Below are 21,012 nucleotides of genomic sequence, written 5' to 3' on the forward strand. Positions count from 1 at the left end.
CCAAAATATTTCAGAAACTTTAAAATTATGACTGTAACTAAATTTTCAAGAGACAGAACCCACAGAAAGATCCAGTGAGGCAATTCTCCAGTCCAAGGTAACCTGGAAAAATAGTGGGAAGGCTCTATTCCATGGGGTTGGAGGGGCAGCAGTATACTGAAGCGAAGGAGCTTCAGTCTTCCAGGAACAGCCCCAGGGCGCCTGGGTCCCTGGGAGCCCTAGTTCCTGGTAGCATAAGCAGTTTCCTGATCTGCCACCCCAGGGAGCACCAAAAACAACCTGGAAGATCAGCAGGGAGACCTCTGCAAGAACAAAAGCAAAGCTCAGGCCAGCATAGCCCTCCTCAGTGGGCCTGGCCCTCAGAGCAGCCCAGACAAACAGAAGCAGGCCTGTGGAGCCACCCAGCAGGAACCACCTGGCAGCTCCCTTACCAGAAGGTAAGGGAGTGGAGGGAGACTGCCAAGGTCTGTCCTCTGTCCCTGGGACGGGACTCTGGGGCTTTGACCACATTCAGACCCTGATCGCAGTCTGGGGCCCCAGATTGGTGAGCTTTTGGCCATTCAACAGACCAGGAGACCAGTCAGAGCCTCATATACTGAGGTCCTTGGGGGGGGGGGGGGTTCCAGTAATACTCAAAAGCTCAGGAAGCAGCCCAAAACCAGGCACAGGCTGGGGAAATGAGTAAATGGGGGGGGGGGGGGAAGGAACCTGACAATTACTTTGGTCCCATGGAAGACCAAAATACACAATCTGAATGAGAAACTCCAAACTTCTGCATCTAAAGACTCTAAGAAATATAAAAGTTGGGCTCAGTCTATGACAGAGCTCAAAAAGGATTTTGAAAATGAGGTAAGCGAGGTAGAAGAAAAATTGGGAAAAGAAATGAGAGAGATGCAGGAAAAACATGAAAATGAAGTCAGCAGCTTAGTCAAGGAGAACCAAATAATGCTGAAGAAAACAAGATATTAAAAACCAGTTTAGGTCAAATGGATAAAACAGTTCAAAAAGTTATTATGGAAAAGAATGCTTTAAAAAGCAGAATTGGAGGGGTGGCTAGGTGGCACAGTGGATAAAGCACCAGCCCTGGAGTCAGGAGTACCTGGGTTCAAATCCGGGCTCAGACACTTAATAATTACCTAGCTGTGTGGCCTTGGGCAAGCCACTTAACCCCATTTGCCTTGCAAAATCCTAAAAAAAAAAAAAGCAGAATGGGCCAGATGGAAAAGGAGATAAGAAAATTCTCTGAGGAAAACAAATCCTTCAGATGTAGAATTGAGCAAAAGGAAGCTGATGACTTTGTGATAAATCAAGATACAATAAATCAACACCAAAAGAATGAAAAACTAGAAGAAAATGTGAAATATCTTATTGAAAAAAAAACTGATCTGGAAAACAGATCCAGAAAAGCTAATTTAAAAATTACTGGGCTACCTGAAAGTCATGATCAGGAAAAGAGCCTTGACCTCAGTTTTAAAGAATTTCTATAAGAAAATTGCCCTGATATTCTAGAAATAGAGGGTAAAATAAAAACTGAGAGAATCCACCAATCTCCTCTGGAAAGAGATCCAAAACAAAACCCAGGAATACTATAGCCAAGTTCTAAAACTCCCAAGTCAAAGAGAAAATATTACAAGCATCCAGAAGGACACAATTCAAATATCGTGGGGCTACAGTCAAGATTACCCAGGACTTAGCAGCATCTACATTAAGGGCTCTTAGGGCTTGGAATATAATATTCTGGAAGGCAAAAGAGCTTGGAATGCAACCAAGAATCAACTGCTCAGCAAAACATCTCTTCCGGGGAAGAGATGGACTTTAAATGAACCAGGGGAATTTCAAATGCTCCTGTTGAAATGACCAGAGCTAAGCAGAAAGTTTGATCTTCAAGTACAGGACTCAGGTGAAGTATAGAGAGAGTGGACGAGAAGGGTAAATTATGAGGGACTTAAGAATAATGAACTGCATGTATTCCTGCATGGAAATATGATGCTGATAATACTCCTATGAATCTTCTCATTTAATAGAGCAAATAGAAGGAGTTTTTATAGATGAGTCACAGGAGAGAGCTGAATTTGAAGATATGATATAATGTAAAAATGGAGTCAATGGGTGAAATGAAAATGCACTGGGAGTAAGAGAAAGGAGAGGTAGAAAAGGCTAAGATATCTCATGAAAAAGATATCTCATGTAACTTTTGCAATGTATGGAAGGGGAAGGCAAGGGAGAATGAGGGAGCCTTCATTCTCATCAGAAATGGCTGAGAGAAGGAACAGCATACACACTCAATAGAATATAGACATCTAGAAGAAAAAAGAGAGAAGGGGGACAGGGGGAGGGGATGGGGGTTGTGGGTGATAGAGGAGAGGGTAGATCATGGGAGAGGATAGTCAGATATAACACATTTTCTTTTTTACTTTTTGCAAGGTGGTGGGAATGGGTGGCTTGTCTGGGACCACAGTGGTTGGGTGGTTGCTGGGTCTCTGGGGTGGGATGTAGGTTTGGGACCTCTCAGCCCCAGGGCCGGTGCTCTGTCCACTGTGCCACTCGGCTAGCCCACAAAACATTTTTGAAAAGGAACAGAGTGAAAGGAGAGAGAAAATGTAATAGATGGTACTGGGGAGGAATGGATGAAAGGAATTAACAATCAGAAACAGCAACTGTGTAAAAATATGGAGGTAACTTCTATGATGGACTTTTGATAAAGAATGTGATCCAGGAGTGGCTAGGTGGCGTAGCGGATAAAGCACCGGCCTTGGAGTTCAAATCCGGTCTCAGACACTTAATAATTACCTTAATAATTACCCCATTGTCTTGCAAAAAAAACCTAAAAAAAAAAAAAGAATGTGATCCACTCGAGACAGAGCTGATGGTATCAGAACACAGACTAAAATGCACTTTTTCTTTCTTTCACTTTATTTCTCATGGGATTTTGTATTTTTGTGTTTACTCTTAAACAAAAATATTTTAGTAATGCGTAAATAAAAGAAAAATTGGGAAAAAAGAAAGTATTTCATTTGTCATTTTCTCATCCATCAATTTTTTTTAGGGTTTTTTTTTTGCAAGACAAATGGGGTCAAGTGGCTTGCCCAAGGCCACACAGCTAGGTAATTATTATTAAGTGTCTGAGGCCGGATTTGAACTCAGGTACTGACTCCAGGGCCAGTGCTGTATTCACTGCACCACCTAGCCACCCCTCATTTGTCATTTTTCCAGAGTGTGTTAGGTATTTTCTATCTTTAACCCTTGACTCAAAGGATCATGGCCTAAGACTCTCACTTTATTGGTGGAGTTTAAATAATCATGCTCACTTAGGCAGCACATTACAGATACTGAGAACAGTACAGAGAAGATTAGCATGGCTCCTGCTCAAGGATGACACACCAATTTGTGGAGAGTAAATACTCAGCATGGTAAGGGGTTGGGGTGGAGTTGATAAGAACTGGAATGAGATCCTGCTCTTCTAACTTAAACTTTTTTTTAACATCTTTAAAATTTTGAGTTCCAAATTCTACTCTTTCCCCCCTGTCTCTTTCCCCTGCCCCAAGCTGAGATTTTAAGCAGATATGGGTTATACATGTAAAATTATGTAAAATATTTCCATATTAATTGTTTTCTATGAGAAGACTCAAATAAAAGGAAAAAATGAAAGAAAGTGAAAAGTAGCATGCTTCTGTCTACATTCAATCCATATCAGCTTTTTCTCTGGAGGCAGATAGTATACTTCATTATTGGGCCTACGGGATTGTCCTGGATTATTTTATTGCTGAGAATAGCTAAATCATTCACAATTCTTCATCAAACAAGTTGCTGTTACTGTGTACAATGTTCTCCTGGTTCTTTTCTCTTCATTATGCATCAATTCATATAAGGCTTTCCAGATTTTTCTGAAATCATACTACTTGTCATTTCTGGTGGCACAATAATTTTCCATCATAATCATATACCACAGCTTATTTAGCCATTCACTACTGAAGGGCATACCTTTGATTTCCAATTCTTATTGACTTCCATTTTTGAGAGAGAAGATGTGCCATTCAGACCTTTCTTCTGTGTCATTGAAGGGAAAGAGGGACTCTGGGATGAAGCTGACAAGTAGAGAAATTGCCAGTTGCTAATATGTCCTAATACAATAGAGTCTTAAAGGAATTTCCCCTTGACTGAGATCTGAAATCTTTTCTCTTGGTTGAGATGAACTATCTCATTCCCAATTGCCTAAGTATACTCTCCTATGTGTACTTTTTCTGATTTCTCTTTGCTATTTATTTAGATAAATGGATTTATTTGTTATTTGCTATACAAATTCATTGTGCAACTGATATTTGGTGGGAAAGGAGCAAAGCCTTGAATATATAGTTTGAGGCACTCTTTCTCATTAAGAAATATCACTCAGGGGGTGGCTAGGTGGCACAGTGAATAGAGCACTGGCCTTGGAATCAGGAGTACAAATCTGACCTTAGACACTTAATAATTACCTAGCTGTGTGGCCTTGGGCAAGCCACTTAACTCCATTGCCTTGAAAAAATCTAAAATATATATATATATATATATATATATATATATATATATATATATATATATCACTCAGACAATGGTAAACCTATCACAAAAAATGATAAATATGACCAGGAGAAGTTTAAACCAATAATAAATAACACAGGTCTGGTTCAATATTAGGAAAATCATAAGCATAATTAATCATCTCAATTGCAAAATAACAAAAATCATATGATTATTTACAAAGATGCATAAAAAAGCTTTTGACAAAATACAATACCCATTTCTATTTAAACCACTAGAACTCAAAGTAATAAATGGAGTTTGTCTTCAAATGATAAGTAGTATCTCTCTAAAACTAAGAGCAAGCACCATCTATAATGGGGCTAAACTAGAAGTCTTCCCAATAATATCAGGAGTGAAGAAGAATACCCATTATTACCACTATTGTTCAATTTTGTGCTATCTGTAGCAATAAGACAAGAAAAAGAAAATGAATAAATAAAATGGATGAGGACAGAAAACCATCACTCTCCTTGCAGTTAATATGATGCTATATTTAGAGAACCCTAGAGAATCAACTAAAAAGTAGTTTAAAATAATTAACAACTTCAGCAAAGTTCCAGGATATAAAAAACATCACATAAATTGTCATCATTTCTCTATATTACCAACAATATCCAGAAAAAAAAGAGAAATTCCAATTAAAATGATTGCAAACAACATAAAATGTTTGGGAGTCCGCCTGCCAACATAAAACCAGGAATTATATGAACACAATTACAAAACACTTTCACATGAATAAAGACATATCTAAATACCTGAAGGAATATTAATTGCTCGTGGGTAGGCCAAGTCAATATAATAAAAATGGTAATTCTACCTAAATTAATTTGCTTATTTAGTGACATATCAAACTACCAAAGAATCATTTTGTATATCTAGAAAAAATAAGGACAAAATTAATTTGAGAGAACAAATGTTCTCCTATAGAATATAAAGAGAATGTGCATAATTAATATAAATATAAAAGATATAAAGGGAATTAATTCTTAAAATGTGAAGAAATGTCCTATAGATTTTAAATTATACCACAAAGTAGCAATCATCAAAATAATTTGATGTTAGTAAGAAATAAGATGGTAGATCAATGGAATAGATTAGGAACATGAAACACAGTTGTAAATGACCATAGTAATCTAGTGTTCGATAAATCCAAACTCAAAATTTGACAAAAATCGCTGGGAAACCTGGAAAACAGTTTGGCAAAAACCTAGACTTTGACCAACATCTCACACCATATACCAAAATAAGGTGAAAATGAGTATGTGATTTAGACAGAAAGACTGGTATCAAATAAATTAGGGGAACATAGAAAATTGTACTTGTCAGACCTATGGATAAGGAAAAGAGTTTATAACCAAACAAGAGATATAGAGGTTTACAGGAAGCATACTGGATAATTTTGATTACGTGAAATTAAAGAGAACTGATGAACTCTAAGTATAAATTGAAGTATTTTTTCTCTGCCTTTAGTTTTCTTGGGGTTTTTTTTTGGCATTATGGCCACAATAAAAATATATTTTGCATGATTTCATATGTAGAATGAATATTATATTGTTTTCCTTCTCAATGGATGAGGAATGAGCTCAGGTGAAAGAAAAAATGGAACTAAAAAAAATCTTTAAAACTAAAAATAATAAATAATACTTTTAATGAGGGGAAATATTTCTCAAGGGCTTAGTTTGAATCAAAAAATATATTTAACTTACAATAAATATTTAAAGGAGCAGAAAGATATTACCTTAGCCCTCCCTTTTCAGAGAAAAATAGAAGGTCCTCCTCTAACCCCATTCTCCTACTTCCCATTCTTGCAGGAATCAACGTCTCCCTTGAAGTGTAGAGATAGAGACCCTAGAGATTTCTATCCTTCTCTTCCTGAAAGTCATATCTAGACAAGCCCACATGGAGATATATATGTGTGAAAAGTAAAAATTCCAACTACCAAGGTAGCTCAACAACTTCTCTGAAATTCATTGTCTTGAGAGTTACCTGAAGCACTGAGATGTAAAGTGACTTGCCTAGGGTATAACAAACAGTGCATGTCAAAGCAAAGACTAACTCAGGTCTTCCTGGCTCCAAGGCTAGCTAAACTAACTTTCTAATTAATTAATCCAAAAAATAAAAGCAAAAAAGATAAATAGCTAAGTGAAAATTTAATAATGGCATCCTAAATAGTTAGTGTCAAAGAATAAATACAGAAATCATAACTATGGAAAAGAGAATGATAATCATAAGCCAACACATCAAAATTTCTGCGATACGTGAAAACAGTTCTCAAAAAAAAGTTTATACCTGTAGAAACATATATGAACATAAAAAAGGAGTAAATTAGCTAAAGATTCCATATTAAATTCTAACAAATAAACAAAATAAACCTCAAATAAATGCACAGAGAATAGGTAAATTGAAAACAAGACTATGGACCTGATAAAGAAATCTTTTAAATGATTCTTTAAAATGACTAAAATAATCAAAAAACTTTTAAATAGTATTGTCAAAATCAACCTTCCAAATAAAAGTGAACATACAAAATTAAAACAAATGAAAAGATAATAAAATAATTTTCAAAGACTGAGAACTTTTTTAATGGAAAATTACCTACAAATATATGCATATATATGTATGTATATATTTATAAACGAACAGAACATGAAATAGAAATATTTTTTAAAAACTAAATCTTATAAAATGAAAGTAAACCCTCCATAGATTCAAATATATTTAGAGGTTAATATTATCAAAAGTTTAAAACAAAATTAATACCTGTTCTACTAAAATTTTCTCATAAAGCACTCTACCAAGCTTCTTTCTGAGACAAAGAAAGCTAATAAATATTACTATAAAATTTTAACTATAATTTTAGCAGAAAGATTAAAGTAACATGCCATAAAGTTACTCATTATCACCACATTACATAATTAATCATGATTTTAAAATACTCAAACTTGCTTGATCATATCAATAAACCAAGAAAAAAATTTGTCATACAAGTTATTTATGCTTAAAAAGCTGCAAAGCATAGTCAAGGAAAGATCATTTTTAATAAGAAGAGAAGAATAAAGTTGAAGGAATAAAGCTTGATTGTTTTTAATAGATGTATACACTGGAAGCTTTCCCCAATAAACACAAAGTAAAACAAGGATGTCCCTTTCCTCTTTTTTTTAAATGAAATGAAATGCAAATGAAATGAAATGAAAATGCAAAATAAAAGAGAAAATTATGTAAAAGAACAAATAGAGAAAAAATTAACCTTATTTGCTAGTAATAAAAGGTTTCATTGGAGAACCTCAGGAAATCAGCAAAAAATATTGTGACAATAACATCAGTAAAGTAGCAGGTTATAAAATAAATTCAGGAGGAAAATAGCACTGATAAATAGCAATAATAAAATCCAAGAGGAAATAATAGGAAAGAAAATCATTTTAAAATTATCTGAGAATAAATCTATGACAACACATTTAAAACTTAGAGAATAATCACAGGCAGTCTTTAAAGAAATAAAGAACTTAAATGGAAGAATGAGCATTGCTCATGGCTGGGTTATGCCAGTACAATAAAAATTATGCTACCTAATTAATTTACAGAATTGGTGCTATACCAAATTACCAGAGAGATATTTTATAGAATTAAATAAAATAACTAAATTCATTAGGATGAGCAAAAGTCTAAAATTGTAAATGAAATAATGATCAAAAGTAAGAATCAAGACCCAATATTCTCTTCAAGGTTTTTAAATCCTATTATAAATATCATATTATGTAATCATATAAATTACATTATCACATACATTATAAATTATCATACAAAACCTTGAATTATCAGAACTATTTAGTAGTGGTTAAAAAAATCAGTAGAATAGATTAGTTAAGGAAGAATCAGAAATAATCTGCCTTAACAATCCAGTATTTGATAAACAAGAAAACATAAATTTCTTGGAAAAGAACCCACATTTGACTAGAACTCTTGGGAAAATTGGAAAGTAGCTGGTTATAAATTAAGTTTAAACAAACACCTTACACAAAAATTAAGTTTAGCAAACACTTTACAGGCATAAAATGTATGCACACTTGAATATGAAAGAATACACCATAAAGAAGTTAGTTGAGGGGGCAGCTAGGTGGCACAATGGATAGAGCTCCAGTCCTGGAGACAGGAGGATCTAAGTTCAAATGTGACGTCAGACCCTTAATAATTACGTAGCTGTGGGCAACACTTAAACTCCAATGCCTTACAAAAGCAAACCAAAACAAAAAAAATTAAATCATGTATCCTTTATAGATTTGACTAGGATGAGAATTCTTAAAGACAGAGATGATGGCAAAAGATACAACAGATAATTGGCTAAAAAAATTAAAAAACCTTTTGCATAAACAAAAGTAATATAACTATATGAGAAGGGAAGTTTAGAATTAGAAAAAAATCTTCCTGTTAAATATCTCTGATAAAGGTTTGATATCTAATAGATATAAGAAAATGACACAAATACATAAGTATTCAAAGGATATAAATAAAACTTAAAAAGGAATAGAAACAATTGATAACCATAAAGAAATTATTCCAAATCCCCAATAATAAGAGAGGAAATGGAGGAAAAATTGCTATTTATTGAACAATAGAGAAAATCTGGTACATAGACTCTTATTGTACTGTTAATGTGAAGAATTTGGAGAAGGAAGAGAAATCAGATATGAACCGATGCCAAATGAAGTAGCTAGAAAAAAAATGCACAGCTACTCTAACAATGTAAATGGAAAGAACAACAGTGAAATTCAATGTTTTGTAAGCATAAGAACCAAGGGTGACCCAGAAAAGAAAGGAGCAAATCTACTTCTCACCTTTCTTTGCAGAACTTTAAGGTTCTGAGTTAAAACATAGCATTTACTTTTTTAAAAAGTTTTTGCAAGGCAATGGGGTTAAGTGATTTGCCCAAGATCACACAGCTAGGTAATTAAGTGTCTGAGGTGGAATTTTTTTGCTTCTTTGTTGAAAGGCATGGTTGGGGAAGTTAGGGAGAAGGAGGAAAAACATAAAAAAAAAAAAAAAGGTGATATAAAAACTAAAAATTTCCACAAAAAAAATTAAGAAAAAGAAAATAATGACCTCTTCCTGTTGAACAAATATAAATTTTTCAACTATACTTTCAACTGAAAAAAATTAGGATTCCAGATACATAAAGAATGAAGTTGTATATTACCAAGAGAAAGAGAGGAAAGGGGGAAGGTAACATAATAATCAATATGACTGTCTGTTATTGAGCTATATTTTCAACAAAAAACAAAAGTATACAGCTTCAATAAGCTTTTAAAAAACTAGTTCACAATGGAATATATATATGAATTGCCTTCTATAAGCCAGGCACTACTCTAAGTACAGAGATACAAAGATGAACAAAAAAGGAAAGAGCTCATGAGAAGAATAGCAAAGTATAAGAAAATAATCCCACCAAATTGTAAAGGAGCAGAGGTGTTTCTGGGAATAGAAATGGAAGATGAATCAACTCAATTCAGAGGAAAATGTGGATTAACTGTTGTTCATACTACTCACAACACTTCAAAAGCATTTTCAAATGAAGAAAAAGGGGAGGGGGCAAATGGAATGACAACCATGGCAATTTCTACTCATATAAATCCTGTAGTACAGAGAAGGGAGTAACCACATCACTCAAATTATGGCTTAAAAGGTCAAGCTTCTCTCAGCACCCTCAAGAAATGCTTTTGAAATTGCTTAACTCAGATATTGGCTACACAAATCATCTCCTTTGTTTCCAAAGACCTTATCACAAGGTAGTATGTCCTCAAGAAAATATAAAGCCCTCATACAATTAAAAATTCTCTGCCTTCTGTTCCCATAAACCTTTCTAATCATTTGGTATTACTCCATTTCATGCATTCTCCATTTCAGCCAAATTTCCCCTACTAGTTGTATCTGGCATTACATGCTCAATCTCTTTCTCTTTTAACTTGTAGCATCCCATTTCTGGAATACATTCCCTCCCACTCACATGCTACCTTCTCCATTAATCCCTATTATTTGTACTCTCTTACTCTTGAAATTATTCTGTATTACTTTACTTTCTTTTTCCTTATCTCAATACATTGCTAAGACCCCAATAGAATATAAGCATCTTGAGGTCAGGGACTTCCTAGGTTGTTTTTTTTAATCTTTGTATCCCCAAGTAGCTAGCACAGTGCAGTGCAGACAGCAGGTATAAAATAAATATTTCTTGAACTGAATGGGAACCACAACAGTAGACCTCCATAAATAGCTTTAAGCATTATAAAAGGAAGATACTTCATATCATTCATAAGGTTTAAGTTGTTTTGATATTTAAATTAAGACATTTTTAAAACAGCTGCAATTGCATCCAGAGCAAAACTTCATTTTGGGTAAGGTAAATCAAAAGAGATATAGGAATCACTGACATGGTTATGTTTTACAGAAAGAAAACTTAATTTGTCATTAGAAAGAACTAGATATGAAATTAGTCTCGTACATTTACTAGCTTTGTAGTATGGTTCCAAGTCTCAGTTTTCTCATCCGTAAAATCCAGACCATTATGAGGATAAATTGAAATATGGATGCAAAGGGATTTGCCAGTTTCAGAATTCTAAAGGTCACTTATTATTAGAATTCATTTTCTCCAGTTGAAGCCTAATCCAAATATGAAAATAGAGTTCCTAATCCTTGGCTATTAGGATCTGGCAGTTCCTACTGAGGTTTCAAGAATAGAGGTAAGGGCAGAATGTATTTCTGATGTTCAAGGACAAGCTTCACCAAGTTCATCAAGGCTTATCACCAGAAAACTGTAGAGCAAGTGATAAATAATTTGGCCACAAAAATCTCACAAAGCCATCATCTGCTAAAGCTATGGAAGAATTTCATCTGAGTTTGGATGTTGAGGAAGAAATGAAAAGAAGGTTATTAATACTTATGAAATCTTAGGTCTACTGAAATTTCTAAGAAACTGAAGTCAGCCATTCAGTTAGGAAAAACACTATCATAGAGTATTGCCAGATCTGAAGACCAAGTCATCAGAATCACTTCAAGACTTTGTCTTCAGACAGTCCATAACAAAACTTTAACCATTCAGTGTTACTTTCTTGCCAGCATAATACTGCTAAAGCTAGAGATTGGGGGGGGGGGGTCCCTCAGTAAAAAGATAATAAAAGAATTTCAATCCTTAAAATCTACAAAATAAACACATGAACTACTTTGATCCCAAGTAATATTAACGAAGAGGCAACTTTTTTTAGTAGCTATCTTCCATGTCAAGCCAATATCTTGTCTGAGGGTAATATTAATACAATTCATATTTATAGAGTATTTATGAAGAGCTCTCACAACTGCCCAGTGAACTACATAGAGTATTAACATCCCATGAGATGAGAAAACAAAGATTAAATAATTTGTCCATAGCCACATAACCAGAAAGTAATCTAGGTCTCTGGAAACTAAGCCAAGCTTAAGCTAAGATTTTGAAAACCTTAAAAGTGATATGTGCGTGTGTGTGTGTGTGTGTGTGTTTGTTCTACTATATCATCTTCTCACACCATTGATGAGGCCATATAAGTAATAAAGCTCAATACTGAGGTAATTTATTGTGGCAAGTCGGGCAGGTATTAATTTCCCAGTCTCTTAATATGATCTCTGGTATACAGAAAACATTTAATAAATGCCTGTTGACTAACTGGCCAAGAGTGAGCTGAAATACATAAATATGCTCTGAATAAAAACTAGAATTAATGAGGGTCAAAGAAATTTATGATTGAAAATGAAAATGGACTAATCACATGAGCTGAATATCAGTCCCAGGGACCTACAAAATTAGTCAAAATCAAGGATAATTATAAACATACAGGATGAATTGCCCTATGGTGAACCTGTAGGAAACATGGGGAGGGAAACATTGAACAGGCAGACAAGAATTGGTTGTGATCTGCATTTTTTGGAGACTACATTCACATCAATGAAATAACAACCATTTGAGTAGGTGAATATTTGATTAATAGCCATATTGAATATTAGAGTAACTGATTAGCAATAAGGTCCCTCCTACAAGTTTTATAGCCATCCTAGAAACTGGTATAGTATGTAAATTAGATGCTCTATTTAGATTAGGGGTTATTAATCCTTTGTTGATGAAAATGGAAAGATTTAAGGGGGTTTATAAATTTGGTTGGGGAAAAAAATATTGCATCATTATTTTCATTACCTTTGAACTAAAATTAACATTTATTCCAACTATATAAGTTGAAGTATAAGTATAAAATACAATTCTAAAGAAAAAATGTCTTGGGGTCTGGGACATACAAAAAGTTAAGGACCCCTGGACTAGGTCTTAGAAATCTGATAATTTGCCTTGCATCTCCATTGTCAAATTAAAAATATCTTCTGGAGGTAGAAGCCCTGTATTGCTATCTATCTGGACTACTATGAGAAAAGAGCTTTCAAAACCTTAAAGTGTATTGTTTTTATTATGGCAGTAAAAGTTCCATAGAAAAGAACTATGGGGTATTAGGAACAATGGAAAGGAGCAATTTCTCCAATTTTCAAAATGAAGAAAGAAACTGGTCCTTCAAACTATGGGTTGATAAGCTTAATATTAATTACTGTCAAAATGCTTTGATTATTTTGAAAGGATGGCTTGTGAGCACTTAAAAAGGGAAATAGTATTCTCTCTAAAAGCTAGCATGAACTTATTTGGAACCTTTGTGTCACTGACACAGGGACAAAAAGTCCAGAATCAGTTGAAGGAGACTGAGGCAGGGAAGGATTACCAAGCAGTTCTACCATATTGCCATGGTGAAAAGCCTTTCTTCCTACTTTAGATAAACTCATACTCAAGAGTATTAGCATGGTATACTGACACTTTGCTTTATAAATTTAGTAGACTCTTAACTTCTGATCAGTCAGACTAGACAGAATATATACCACCTAATTCCTTCCTTTTATTCCTAAAGTAGACTAAATTCTTATTGAGAATAATCTCATCTTTAAAAAAAATTGTTAAAAGTCATTTTAAAATGTTTACCACATCCAGTATTTGCTCGTTTAATCAGAACAAGGGGCAATGGGAGGAAATCAAGTCTGGCAGGTGTCTGGGGTGTAGGAGGAACTGCGTGGGGGTTTGGAAGAAAGTTGTAGTTTAGAAATGACCATGAGGAGTTGAGCAGATCACCTCAGGAGAATCAGGTTTACAAGGGAAGCATTGACACCCACCCACCCACCCACCCCCTTGTGTTATTAGTCCTGGGAAGGCAGAAGTCATATGTCTACAAGACTATGTTAAAGTCATTATGTATTTAAGAGATAGAATACTCAGGTAATATAGGTCAGATATTACCATTTAGTTTAAAGAACTGACACTCCACAAAGCCTTTACCTTTCCATATCACAGCCTTCAAAAAAAAAAAAAAAACTAAGAACTCTGAAATCAGAGACTGTGGGGGAGGGAAACACAAAGGTAGTCCCCCACCTACAGTACTTTCACAATGGATAGCCCTGTTCTCCCCACCTACAACTACTTTCAAAATGGAAAGCCTCCAATCTCTCACCCCCTCCACACTTTAAAATTTTACAAGAGCCCAGTTACCAAACACTAGTGCTCCACTGTTGGAGAAATTCAAGAAATACTCACTTGAGTCAACTGAAGCATGATTATACCTACCTAGAGGTCACCTAGCATGACTAGTGAGGTAGATGCTCCACTTGAAGCTCTCCCCCATTGATATATGAAATTCAGACATTCAGGATTCATTCCTTTGTGGTAACAATGGTAATACTTCTGTGAGAAATGGCACATTAAACTTCAACATCTTAATTTAATGAAGATGTACCATATGAAACTCCAGTTTATGTCCAAAACAAAAATGATCATCTCTCCCTCTAAACTCCTCCCACCTTGCCTTCTTTCTTTTGAGAGCATGATCAACTACTGGTAACCCAATTCAAAACTTTCTTTCATCTTTCTTATCCTTCATATCCAGTTAACAAGTTCTATCATTTTGTCTTCACAAAACCCTCCTCAATAGCTCTCATATCTACCACTCTAATTTCCCTCATCACATTTTGCCTTATATGGGTCTTTCTACTAGAGTCTTCCCCTTTCCAATTCTTCTGCACATTCTTAAGGCAAAGACCTAAGAATAAGAAATCTCTCCTCTGTTCCAAAACCTTCCATTGCTTTCTACTCTTTCTAATATAAATTAGGAACTCCTCAAACCCAGCACTCAAGAGCTTTGACAGTCTGGCTCCAACCTACCTTTCCAGTCTTATTTCATTATTTATCCCTTTCGCATATTATGTCCTAATCTAATCTGGCTTCTAGATATTCTTCAAATGTGATCTTTCCATCTTCTTTTTCTGTACATTTGCACAAGTTATCTCCCTTAAGTACAGTCCTCAGAATCACCTCCCACAAGTCATTTCTCCACCTCCTCTGAGAAGTCCCTTTACTGTAATGTTAATTGTCCATTTTTCAACTCAACATTTATTAAGTACACACAAAAAGGACACCTATTATAATGCAAATAATATAAGTTAAACAAAATTATGGATGAAACATTCAAAGATAAGACAAAATCAAACATTCTCTGTCCCCAAGGAGATTCTCCTATCTCTTGTTTTTTTGTTGTTTTTTTTTAATGTGTATATTGCATTGCAGGCTGTCCTTGGAATAGAAGCTCCTTAAGGGCAGGGATATTCCATGTATGTCTTCCTAACTACAGCACCTACAGCCTGGCACAAAGAGAGCAATTCAAATAAGTATGTCTAAATGAATGAAGATAGCTGAAAAGGAGAATATGAGTGTATTGAGTAACTGAGGAATGGAGAAAAGAATTGAAATGAGTAATAGGGATACTTATAGCTCAAGATTCATGATTTTATGATTCTAACTAAATCATGAAGAAAGAGGTTAATATAAAAAAAATAGTTCTACCATCTTGACAACTTTCTCTAGTCAACCATGGATTGAATTAAGTACATTCACACACACATATACATTATATATAAGGTATAATAACATATATATGATATGTTTTCTGAAATTCATGAACTATCCCTGAATTATTAAAAACAGACTAAATTATTTGTCTAGTTCATAACTCAATGTAACACTCTTCCTTTCCCCCTCTACCATATTTTCCACTGAACTGAGCCAAAAAAAATTTTTTTAATGTTATGTACCATAATCTAAGCAGCACAGTAAGTTGGAAATATCACATCTGTATGTGGTATTTCAGGTCTTTACAAGGTAACCTCATAAAGAGAAACTCCTGAAATGAGATCTGTCAAGCAGACAGCTATAAAAGTCTAAATGTCCAGAGCAGAAAATGTATCTACATTATCCAATGTATCCATTACTGCCCTTCTTTTCTTAGAATATGGCCATATACAAGATCAAACTCCTGCTCACTGTCTTTAAACCTTTACCCAGCCTGCTAGACATCAGAGACAAACATATCTTCTCTTACCTAGACAAAATGTTACTAACCTACAGTCTTTAGCTCCTGAAAACTCTTTTATATGAATTGTTTCATATCATCATGTCTCATGTCATTGTGTCCCCATAAAGATTTTAAAGAAGGAGGTGGAGAGCCATTACTGATTTTTGAATCTAACTTCATAGAAACAGAGGATAATAGAGCTAATATAAGAAGAGATTTTAAAAGCCATCTGCTCCAACATTTCCATGTGACAGATCAGGAAACAAAGGTACAGAAAGATTAAGTGATGACTTGCCCAAAATCACACAGGTTATAAACATCAGAGGTGGGATTTGAACTCAAGTCCCCTGATAAAAGATAAAAGATTTGAGTCCAATTTCCTTATTTCACAGATGAAGAAACTGAGACCTATAGATGTCAAATGACTTGTCCAAGATCACATAAGGATTAAGAGGTTGAGGGAAGATTTGAACCCATAGAGAAAGGGGAAATTGGCTGGAGTGAAGAAAGTACTGCAATTGAATTGTAGGACTTGGATTTGAATTCCAACTCTACCATTTATTCTGTGGGATGGGCAAATTCCTATTCTCCCTTCTTTTGGGGGTTTTTATTTCCTTCCCTTTAGGTTGAAGGGGGTGGATTCAGTGATCTCTAAGGTCCCTTCCAGTGCAAAACCTTAATTTCATGATATCCAGACACTTAATACTCTCCTACTGCTCCACCATGTCACTGTATCATTCACCAAGTTAATATTCCAGCTCCCGGGATATATTATCTATGTACCCTTCTGCAAACCACCTTACTTCAATGGACCAGAGAGGTCTTCAGCTTTTTTCTTTTTTAAAGTTCTTTAGTCAAAAAGACTAGGTGGTTCCTTCAAATTCTAGGTCCTTTACTTCCATATGGGAAAACTGAAATCACCAGAAATTAACTGATTTGCTCAAGATCATAGAGTTAAATTAGCAGGAGCTGGGACTAGAATCCAAGTCTTCATCTTCCAATGACTCCTCCAGTAGAGCAACAATACCCAGGATCTCATTTGATATGTAGAAGGTGGAGAAAACGTGATGGCAGAGTCGCTACCCCATTTCTTCAGATCTATCCTTTGAATCAGAGATTTACAAATGTACAAGCTAAAGACTAATGCCAAATTATTATCACACAGGATATTTGAAGAAAGTTCTCCACTTCATTGCTTTTTTGTTGCTCCATATCAGCATGAGAGTGACCCAACATTTCTTTTCATTTTATTTATTTAAGGCAATGAGGTTAAGTGACTTGCCCAAGGTCACACAACTAGGTAATTATTAAATGTCTAAGGTTGAATTTGAAATCAGATCTTCCTGACTCCAGGCCCAGTGCTCTATACATTGTGTCACCCACCTGGCCCAACCCAGCATTTTTAAAGTCTATATGAGTAGAATATAAAGTCTATATGAGTAGAACATAAACTCTAGAACATAAACTCCTAGTAAGGTGAAATGATTTCAAAAATGGTCCTGAAGAATATGAAGAGTAGGGGCGGCTAGGTGGTGCAGTGGATAGAGCACTGGCCCTGGATCAGGAGTACCTGAGTTCAAATCCAGTCTCAGACACTTAATTACCTAGCTGTGTGACCTTGGGCAAGCCACTTAATCCCATTTGCCTTGCAAAAACCTAAAAAAAAAAAAGAATATGAAGAGTACAGGGAAACATAGGAAGATTTATATAAATAGATACAAAATCAAGTGAGTAGAAACAGGAAAACAACATACACAATTCTTCCAATAATGTAAATGGAAACAATAACAAAATTGAACTCAAATTCTATGGAAATATAATAACCTACCTTGACCCTAATGAAACATGAGACTATACCTCCCCCTTCTTTGAAGAGTTAGGGAACAATGGAGGCAGAAAACAGCTTATTTTGTCTCACTACATTGCTATTTTCAAATTTTTTTTACTCTTTATTATAAGTAATAACTCTCTTGGAGAGATGGGGAAATTATATATTAGGAAATAGAAGTGATAATATTTTATACATACTTTTTAACTTATTTATATTATAATTTAATCTCTAAAAAAAATAAAAAGACTGGACTTGATGATTGACCATATCTGTTTCTCTTGGACTAGACTAGCTAAATTCAGAAAAGTTCATCATCATCGCACTGGTCACTAAGGGATGAATTTTTGTCAACAGCACTTCTCAAAGACCACCTATTAAAGCACTGGGAGGAAGGTGGGTGTTGATCTGAATTGGTGGAGAGAGCATTTATATCATGGATATTGGAAGTATTCAAGGGTAGATAAGTAATTGGTACTGTGTGACATTGGATTAACCTTTCAAATAACTCCTTCACTGGAAATAGTTCAAAAAACAGAAATAGGAAGACTAGATGAAAATTTTCTTGCACACTGCAATGTTATGGGTTTGATTTGGCAAAGTGAATCTATAAAGCTGAATGCTAGGTTAATGGTAGCTCTGGGTTACGTTTTCATGGATGAAGGAACTAGATTTGTTCCATGGGACAAAATCCCTTCCACACCAGTTTTTAGTCCTTCCTACGGGGAGAGAGAGAGAGAGAGAGAGAGAGAGAGAGAGAGAGAGAGAGAGAGAAAGGATGATAGATGATAGATAGACAGAGGATAGATAGACAGACAATAGAAGTTCTTAACATGGAATCTGTAATTTCAGGGAATCTAAAAACTTGGAGAGAAATAATATCTATTTCAATTTAACTTATTTCCTTTTTAATCCTGTGAATTTTGTTTTGTGTTTTTAAAGAGAGTATTCTGAAAAGAAGTCCATTGGCTTCATCAGAATGGCAAAAGAAATCCCTCACAAAAAGAAAGTTAGGAATCCCTGATAATTGAATATGTACCTATCACTGCTACCTTACAATGCTATTTATCTTTGTTAAATGTATGTTCCATGTCCACCAAAGAACAGCAATTTACATTTATGTAAGCACCTTTGGGTTGGTAAGTACCTGAAGGGCAGGGGCCATGGCTCATTGGTGTAGCTAATATTTATACAGCCAGTTACAATTTGAAAAGTGCTCAACGTATGTTATTTTGTTTGAGGCTGTTAACTTGTCGGCACTCAAAGTGTTCCTTTCTTGTAACCTCTCTTGGGTTCTCAGTTTCAACAGAGAACCTTTTTATGACAGAGCCCTTCTGACTCTACTGTCCTCTCTGTACAGCTCATGTACAGTAATCACTTCAATCCCTCTGTTTTCTTGTGTAAACAAGAGAAAAATTGGCTGACTACTTCAAGAATATGATTTGCTGCCCCTTGTTTGACTTACACCAGGGCCTAGGCTCAGGGGAAGGACAGTGGTTATGGTGAAAAGAGTCCCATAGTTACAGAGATGACACATCCATAGTTCTCAGGATTCTTTTTTCCAATCAGGAGAATATTTCCCCTTTCAGAAATGAGTTTTCCTTCACTCATGAAATATTAAAAATAAACAATTACATTACTCTTCTTCATTCTAAATTCCATAGTTTTATACAATTTTTCATACCTGCCTCTCATTTAAAAATACTGTTTTGTTTGAATATATTTTTAAGACAATAAGTAGAACATATACAGGAGTTTTCCTATGCAATCTTTTTTTAAGAACTCCAGGATGTGTACTTTGACCAATCTAATGTTCAGTTTTATGTTATAATAATTTAAAAATCACTAAAGTTTTTGGTACACTTTGTATTATATATGCCAAATAGAGAAATATAGCACATATATACAAACATTTCAAATGTGAAAAGATCTCAAATATATGTTTAGCTGTATCTATCAAGTTTTAAGAAGCATCTTGAAAAGCTAGAATATGTCGGAGTGAGGACAACTAAGAGAAAAATCTGGAAATTATGTCATATGAAGAATGGTTTAAAGAACTAAGGAGGTTTCAGTTCAAAGAGAGGTCACTCAGGATGACAATTTCTCTTTAAATATTTAATGGACTGAAAAAAAATCTGCTTTATGGTGCTCAAGAACATAGAACTGAGACTGAGGTTTGGAAATTAAAAAGAGGCAAATCCCAGTTCAATAGAAGAAAGAACTTTCTACCCACTAGAGCTTTCCAACAAAGTAATAAAGCTCTTTTTTAAAAAATAAACAAAAGAAAACAGAAGGAAAACTATTAGAAATTGAGACACAAACAGAACAGCCTTGAAAGTTACAGGTTGAATTTATCATATACTGTCTTTTCCAGAGATTTATGGTACTATATACAACCTTCTTTTTCTGTTCAACTGTGTTTACAGAAGTGATCCTTTTATTTGGTGTTTGTTAAGTTCAAAATTTTTTGTTTCTGTTTGTTAATGATTACTAAGTTCACCAAAACTTTTTTTTTAATTAAAGAAAGAGTAAGCAAAATGAATTAGCGACCCTAGAAAGTAGTGAGCTCCCTGTTATCAAAGCATTCAAGCATAATTTAGAAAGATATCTAGTAGCAATTTTTTTAGAAGGGTTCCTAAGGAGGTTGGACCTCTAGGACCTTTTCCAATTCTATAGTTCTGTGACCCTATGAAGATTTTATAATAGCTCTGGAAATAAGGGAAAGACTTCTAGCAATCTATCTTTTCTTTTCTCTTTACTCCTCTAAATAAAAAAATTAAAATTTCTAAGACCAATTGGAAGAGATCTCACATAAGTGATATTCCAGGGTTTGGGGATTTTTTTTTTGTTTTAAACATTTCATTTCCCCAGTAAATTCCATGAAATTCACTATTGTGATATTAATAAAATAGGAAAGTGGTGAAAAAAACAGCACACAGGACAGAGATGATGCCTGAATGTCATATCAAGGAGTCCAAAGCATGTGTAATGATAAACAAGAGATATCAGCTATTTCCATATATCATGAGATGCAAGGATATGATTGGAGGCAGCGTATCCAGAAGAGGTGTATGACTAGTAGAAAATGTGCTGTCATTAGCAATCAAGCAAAAAAAAAAAAAAATTAGACACAAGGAAAGAGATGGTAACTCAGTCCCCTAAGAAGCATTGATTTTTACA

The 21,012-nt window shown here is 34.7% G+C and overlaps 1 long non-coding RNA gene and 1 other non-coding gene across 35 annotated transcripts in view; one reads left to right on the top strand and one right to left on the bottom strand.

Annotated features, from left to right (window-relative positions):
- Nucleotides 1–21,012, bottom strand: part of LOC141504332 (uncharacterized) — a 1,263,877-nt gene that overhangs the window by 1,202,558 nt on the left and 40,307 nt on the right. The gene's annotated exons all lie outside the window — the stretch shown is intronic.
- On the top strand, nt 3,301–3,407 carry LOC141510593 (U6 spliceosomal RNA). Its single transcript, XR_012475048.1, has one exon. It is a non-coding gene; the product is annotated as a U6 spliceosomal RNA (small nuclear RNA).

Source organism: Macrotis lagotis, chromosome 1 (assembly GCF_037893015.1).
Source record: "Macrotis lagotis isolate mMagLag1 chromosome 1, bilby.v1.9.chrom.fasta, whole genome shotgun sequence".
Classification (NCBI taxonomy): Eukaryota; Metazoa; Chordata; class Mammalia; order Peramelemorphia; family Peramelidae; genus Macrotis; species Macrotis lagotis.